Here is a 7,218-nt window from a genome sequence, read left to right on the forward strand (position 1 = left end):
AAACCACAGTGTGACAAATAGCATGCTGTGTTTGACCCAGCAAACAATAAATTACTTTCATCAATCCAGGTAAAGAATCCCGTGTTTTCAATGCTAATTCTGAGGTCTGAAATGATAGAACTCTACTGCATTCTCAAAGCGTGAAGAGCTTTAAATAATAAGGAAAAGACATAAATAAAACTCACATTACTACAAGCACTGAAATTTCCATTGTTCAGAGAACTGTGATTTCAATCTGCCGTTGTCTGAAACCCAGTTGTAAAGTTTAAACTAAGTAGCATAAGTTCAAATAAAACAAGTTAATTTGCCTCTATTTTCATAGTTGAAAAATAATTTGTAGTGTATCTGTGCCCAACCAGCCGGTATAGAAGCAAGACTTCCATACATCGGCACCACTACACAGCCTAGCTCTCTCCCGCATGGACTCTTACCACAAGGGACGCTTTGATAAGGACTGGCCATCAATTTCATGGGGATAGAAACACCAGCTTTGCCTGGTTGTACATTACACCACCTGTAACCACTACTAACAGCAAAAACGCCAACCGTTTCCAAGCACGTGCTACCTACTAGGCACCGGGTAAGTGCCTTACATATATTCCCTCACTTAATCCTACAAAATTACCTAATTTAATTGACGAATACTACCTAACTTAATCCTACAAAAATCCCCGGAGGCAGATATTATTACTCCCATCTTCCAGGTGAGGAAACTAAGGCACGAAGAAGTTCTTGGGCAACTTGGCTGGATCTTGCCCACGATCACACACACACCTAGTAAGTGACAGAGCCTGGATTTGAACCTGTCTTTTTACTTCTAAAACCCAAGCTTTATTGCACTGTGTTAAGAACAGTTTATCCTAATAAACATAGCTACTATAATGGTTTAAGAACTGATACACTGATCTTTTACTTCAAAACCCTTCCGGAATCAAAGAAAAAAGTCCTCCTTTTTTATCCCTAACGGAGGGTTGGAGGGTTTAAGTCATATGGGTATTCCAACACAGAAAAGAAGGAATTCCACAAATGTTCACTGGGTGTCTCCTATTGGGGGGGTGGGCTGCAGAGCTGTGTGCTGGGAACACCACAAATAAGAAAAACAAGCAAAACTATGTTCAATTCCATGAGACTGATGGGTTTAATTTTTTTAGTATATTTTTGGATTCAGATGTCCTGCCAGAATCTAAAAATCAGTAAATTCAAAACTGACCTAATATTTCAAAATTTGACTCATCCTTCTCCCCACTATAACGACCCAGAAAAATTAGGTAACGCAATTTGGGCAACAACTGATAATCACAGAACACAAATAGGGACATTGCAAACTGCCGAAGGAAAGCCATTGGCCTTCCTCTGTGAGATCAGAGGTGACAAAATGTGCAAGAAGCGCTAAGTGACAGCAAACGATCCGTCTTCGCTCTTACTCTCCAGCAGAGGCTACGTGTGCTCACTGGAAGGCCTTCGTGATGCGTAGTTTCACGGCTATCGACATCTGTTTTTAAAGTTATGATGGAAATTCCTACAGGAAAAAAAAATAAGTCTCAATTAGGAACCTAAAGCTTTCTTCTGTGCCACACTGAAGCTATTTTTAATGAGTTGTGATTGTTTGAGGCCACGTAGGTAAGTACTGGCTCCCGTGCACAGAACATTGTCTCCTGCGGCCTCGAGCACCTGGTCCCCGAGCTCCGGGGCACCCTGGCCGCCCTCCTGCCCGCCCGCGTCCCTAATGCTGATCCATCCCTCCCGGAAAGCTCTTCCAGCCCAGACTCTCCCCTCTCGGCCTGACTCCCACCAGGCCAGGCTCCTCACAGCACAGTCCCCACGAATCCTGCCCCCACTCAGCACCTCTGGTCCTTCCCACTTTCCACCGGCTCTCTGCAAACCTGTCCCCTCTCCCCTCCTTCCGCAGCCAAACCTGCTCTCACCTGGCCCTGAACACAGCTTCCCCACCTGCTCACCTGTGTGACTTCTTCCAGGACACTTGCTCTGCGCCTGGTGCCCAGATCCCTTGGTCTCTCATGGCCCACCTTCCCCCGCAAGGCTTCTCTGATTCCAGCCCGTCACCCCAAAGCCAGAAGGGCTGTCTCTCCCCCGCACCCCACCCCCAGCTCACGCACGCTTCTCCACGAGGGGAGGGCAGCTCTTCTTACCTTAACTTCAGTTCTTCACGCACTCATCCTTCTCCTCCTTCGAAACTAAAGTCTCCTTGAGGGCAGGGCTCTGAACTGTCTTAACTGTAATGTCTCCAGAGTTCTTGGCATCAATACTTTCATAGAACAGACGTTTAATAAATATTAGTTTAATGAATAAACAAATCAAACATATATGTAAAGATGTGGCCACATAAAGTAGTTATGCCGAGAATAACACAGAAACAAACTTCAATTAAAATATACATGAAAATACTCCCAAACCAAGCCACTGAGAGGAGTATAACATAATAGAACAGCTTTTGAAAAAGAGGACTAATATTTCATGTATTATCTTTCATTTAGCAGTTTCTTTTTGTATTTCTACTTACATAAAACTACCTCTTTTTCTGTTAAAGAAGTTTAAGCTTCGTAAAAGTTCTTACCATGACATTTGTTCCCGTGTGGTGTTTATTTCCTATTCGACACTGTCACAAGGCAGCTGGACCCTTTCAGTATTCAACTTCATGCATTGCTGTGTACACAAAACGTGATGATTTCTTACAAAATTCGCACACCTGCTGTACTTAAATATACTCCAAACTCACTTTCTTTATGAATCATTTTAAGGGTAATAAAGAGATAGTGACAGTTATTATAATAGGATTTAATATGAATGAAAAGGACAACCTATGTAAAAGACTGTTGCTACCTAAAGGTTCAGAGCTAAGAAATTGAGTGCAATTAAAAAAAAAAAAAGAATGGATACTTCATATGGAAACTTCTAGAGGATTTCAGTAACAGTGAAAATAAATACCATATGAATGACACGTATGACACAAAATTTTCACACATTTACTTCCAAGTTACCTTTGAGCTGTGAAAAAAATACATAGGCAACTGCATAAAAGTAGTTTAATGGCCTCATTTTAAACAGTGTCTGGATGAGTTAATAAATTAAGGACCCATGAGCTAAGATCTCACTTAAAAAGTAGTAATGATATGTTTCATAGGTCAGTGAAGTTGTCTTCTCATACCCGACAATTTCACTTGTCCAGACAAAGCACACGATGTGGCCCTGCCCGGGCGCGAGGGGTGAACAGACACAGGGTCACAGGCAGAGAGCTCGCACACCAGCAGGATCTGCCCCTGCTTCCTGTACCCACACACTCTCCCGGTCCTTTGCGGTGCCGCCCCTCTGATCTGGGCTTCACCCTGTGACTTGCGTTGACTGTCAGCATAGTAACACACGTGCAAACAAAGGCCAGAGTGGCCCCCTTGCACTTTGCCGTCATCGTGAAGAACATGCTTAGGCCAGCCAGCCTGGGGATGAAAAGCTTGTGGGGCACGACTGAGTGACCCCAGATGCCCCAGCTAGCCCAGGTCAGCCGACGGCCCGCCAACGCCATTTGAATGATAGCTCTTTTTGGTTTCTTCCTTAGTAAGTTGGCTGTTCATGTGAGAAGTCATCCCAGATGAGGCCAGAATAACCTCCAGCTAAGCCCAGCCAAAATCGCCAACGTGTAAGCTTACGCATAAGTCGGATGAATCTTATTGTTTGAAACCCCCTGAGTCCAGGGTGGAGAGGGGTTGTAATAGGGCATTATTGTGACAACAGGCAACGGACACGGCATGGAAACATGGAGGGACTAAGTATACAAATGGACAACAGCCAGACAATACGTGACAATAGAACGCTGACCCACAATCTCTGCAGCAACCAGCCCAGGAAGCCCGACCACAGCCTACTGCAGCCATCGGCCAGGCAGTCAGGATGGGTCCATGCCAGCTCCCGTGTGTTTTACCCCTACTGTCAACTCAGGGCAAAGCAGAAGAGCTAAGTTGCCACCAACCAGTCGTATAAGATGTCCCACTTCTGTTTAGCCCACCTCCAGCTTCCCTGTGCCGACAGGCTCCCGCAGGGCACACCTGAGCCTTCCCCTTTTTCACTGTGCAGCCCTCCACTCCCCTGCCTGCCTTCAAGGCTCTGCTGAACACAAGTGCTGGTGGCTGACTCCCTTGCGATAGCAAGCCCTGAGTCAACAGCCTGTGTGTTCTTGGCCGGTCTTTATTTCCACAACATGAAGGGAGTAGAGAACTGTGGACATCATTACAAGCTGTGACAGATGTATAACCAGGAGCCAAAGGGATGGGTCATAATATGAAGAAATAGTGCCAGGTCTAAACACTGCATTGTAACATCCCTTCACTTCAGCTTCGCCTTTTAAAGCAGAGTCTCTTGTCGCAGATGATTCAAGACATTCTTCAATGTGTTCCCAAGAGCTTCTCTTAATCCTTCAACCTCTAAACCTTTCTCTTTTGAAGCTCCTTCCTGGCCATCATCCTTGTCCTTTTCTCCTCTAAAATCACTACCTGGTCTAAATCTACCAGATCTTCAATCTGTGATAGCTTTACCTGTGAGGCTACCATGTCATTTTCATCAACAACATTAAGTCTTGATTCTTTCACAAGATTTGTAATTTTAGCTTTGCGACCTATTTGTCTCATATTCTTAAAAGTTTAGAGTGTCCTCTGTCTGTGAGAGATGGACAAAGAAGCTGAGGCATAGCTGATAGTGGAAGGTAGAAGGGATATTTTCTGAGAGCGAATTCTGTAAAGGTTTCAGTAGATAAATTTGATCATGAAAGTGGGATAGCACTACTTCACTGTTTTCATGTATTTTAGAAAGATCTTTTAGAAACAAAAATACTGTAGTAAAATATTTTATCTAAAAATAACCTCAATACTTTATATTTTTAAAAAAGCATGTATAGTGGGATTCTCTTTATCTCAAATTTGCTTTCATAACCTGTCTCTCTGTATATATGCATTGGAAATATGGCTAAATGATGGTCACCAAATGTTCCTGATAATTACTCCTTGGTGGTGGGATTTTAAGTATGTCCGAATATGTATATATGTGTGTGTATATGTTTACTTTCTTCTTTGTACAGTTATGTATTGTAGAAATTTTATAACAAGGCTCTATGATTTTACAAAAACAGTAAAGGTTTTCTTTTTCAAAACCTAACAGTTGAAAATAAACAAGTAAAGATCCAAATCTATTCACTGAGTAACTTACCAACAACTTATGAAAGTAAAAAAAAATCTGGGAAAAGCTTAGAAATAATATATACACCAAATAAAAAGTAGGTACTAGACAGCTAAAGGAATAAGTAAAAAAAATTCTAGGATCGTATAAAATAAAAGTTTGAAAAACTAGAAGGACTGATATTGAGGGAGAAAGAAAAAATATGCAATGAAAGGGAATGAAAGGAAGTAACACAACAAGAAGACAGTTATAGAAAAAAAACTTACCTAGATTCACAAATTCTGTTTTTTACTTTGACGTATAAATAGCTTGCAGCCATCACTCCCATCCTCACAGCAAGAAAAAAGCTGAAAAAAATCAACAACTTTTCTTAGAATGACCAGAAGATTGAGGTCCGAGGGCCAACCATCTCCAGAAAACCAGAGAGAAGTGACTGCAGAGACTCCCGGCTCACTCTAGCAGCAGCTGGCTCATTTAGAGGGTAACGGAGAATCTCTGGAGCCTGGGTGTGGACTAGCTTGAGACTTAAAAAACACTGGGGGGGCGGGTCTTCCGTGCGTTTTACCTACAGGAGCCTGAGCGTGTTCTCGTGGTGAATCTTGCAGGAAGACCTCCGGTGTCTGTGGTAGTGGGAGGGGACAGGCAAGGGAGGAGGTATTTCGAAATACACTCAGAGCTTTCCCTTCTTTGCCCAGGAACCAGCCCTCAGGAGAAACGTTCTTGTTGGAGCCAGTGTGACCTGGGGAGAGGACAGCTGGGTGAATCGAGCCCCGCTGGTCTTCCTGTCTCATATAAGGGGATGGGGAGAAGGCTGAGGGACTCTTCTAAAGGTCACAGCCCAAGGACGCCAGCCCATTTAATTGTAAGATTATAGAATGCTTCTCCTCCCCAATACCTTGCCACACATCAGCAGGGCTCCAGGAGAATCAGAGTGGTTATAACTAAGAGCTGAAACACAGCATCTACCTAACAGAGAGTTTCAGGGGAAATCCAAAGGCAGTAGAGGAGAGAAAAACAAAGACATCAGGGGAAATGGAAGCTTTGATATACCTCCAGCTGCAGCAAAGATGAAACACAGTGCAACTCCTCGCCAGATAAACATAAAACTTTACACTAAAGGCCTATTTACCTCAGTTCCTATTACCCAATACATATGCCTGGCTTTCACCAAAAATAATGAGACATACAAAAGGCATTTAAAAACTGCTGTCTGAAGAAACAAAGCAAGCATGAGAACCAGACTCCAATATGGCAGAGATTTGAAATTATCAAATGGGGATTTTTTTAAACTATGATTAATATAATAATAGCTCTAATGGAAAAAGTGAACAACATGCAGGAACAGATAGGTAATGTAAGCAGAGATGGAAACTCCCAAGAAAGATTCAAAAGGAAATGCTAGAAATCAAAAACGCTGTACAGAAATGAGTGCCTTTGAGGGCTCATCAGTGAACTGCATATAACTAAGGAAAGACTCAGTGAGCTTGAAGATTTGGCCATAAACACTTCTCAAACTGAAGTGCAAAGAGAAAAAAGAATGAAAGAAAAGAAAAGAAACAAAGAGAATATCCAAGAACTGTGGGACAATTACTGAAGATTTAACATCCATGTAATGAGAATACCAGAGGAGAAGGAAAGAGAGGAGCAGAAGAAATATTTGAAATACTAATGGATAAGAATTTCCAAAATTAATGACAGACAGCAAACCACAGATCCAGGAGGCTCAGAGAACATCATGCAAGATAAATACCAAAAAAGTGTACACCTGGGCATATCATATACAAACTACAGAAAACCAAAGAAAAAGAGAAAATCTTGAAAGAAGTCAGAGAAGAAAAACACCCTACCTATAAAGGAATAAGGATAAGGTTTACATGAGACTTCTCCTCAGAAATCACACAAGCAAGAAGAGAGTGGAGTAAAATATTTAAAGTGTTGAAAGAAAAAACAACCCACTCACCTAGAATTCTGTATCTGGTGAAATTATCCTTCCAAAGTGAAAAAGACACTGTCAATGAACAAGCTGAAAAGGAAATT

General features: G+C 42.3%; 1 long non-coding RNA gene across 1 annotated transcript; it reads right to left on the reverse strand.

The window, feature by feature from the left end:
• Positions 1-1,142: 1,142 nt before the first annotated feature.
• Positions 1,143-7,218, reverse strand: LOC308622657. The gene is made up of 5 exons (XR_014016673.1): positions 7,142-7,218; positions 5,448-5,528; positions 2,576-2,664; positions 2,151-2,266; positions 1,143-1,519 (listed from the first exon to the last, which is right to left on the reverse strand). It is a non-coding gene; the product is annotated as an uncharacterized lncRNA (long non-coding RNA).

Source organism: Mesoplodon bidens, assembly GCF_964165515.1.
Source record: "Mesoplodon bidens genome assembly, chromosome: 9".
NCBI classification, from domain to species: Eukaryota; Metazoa; Chordata; class Mammalia; order Artiodactyla; family Ziphiidae; genus Mesoplodon; species Mesoplodon bidens.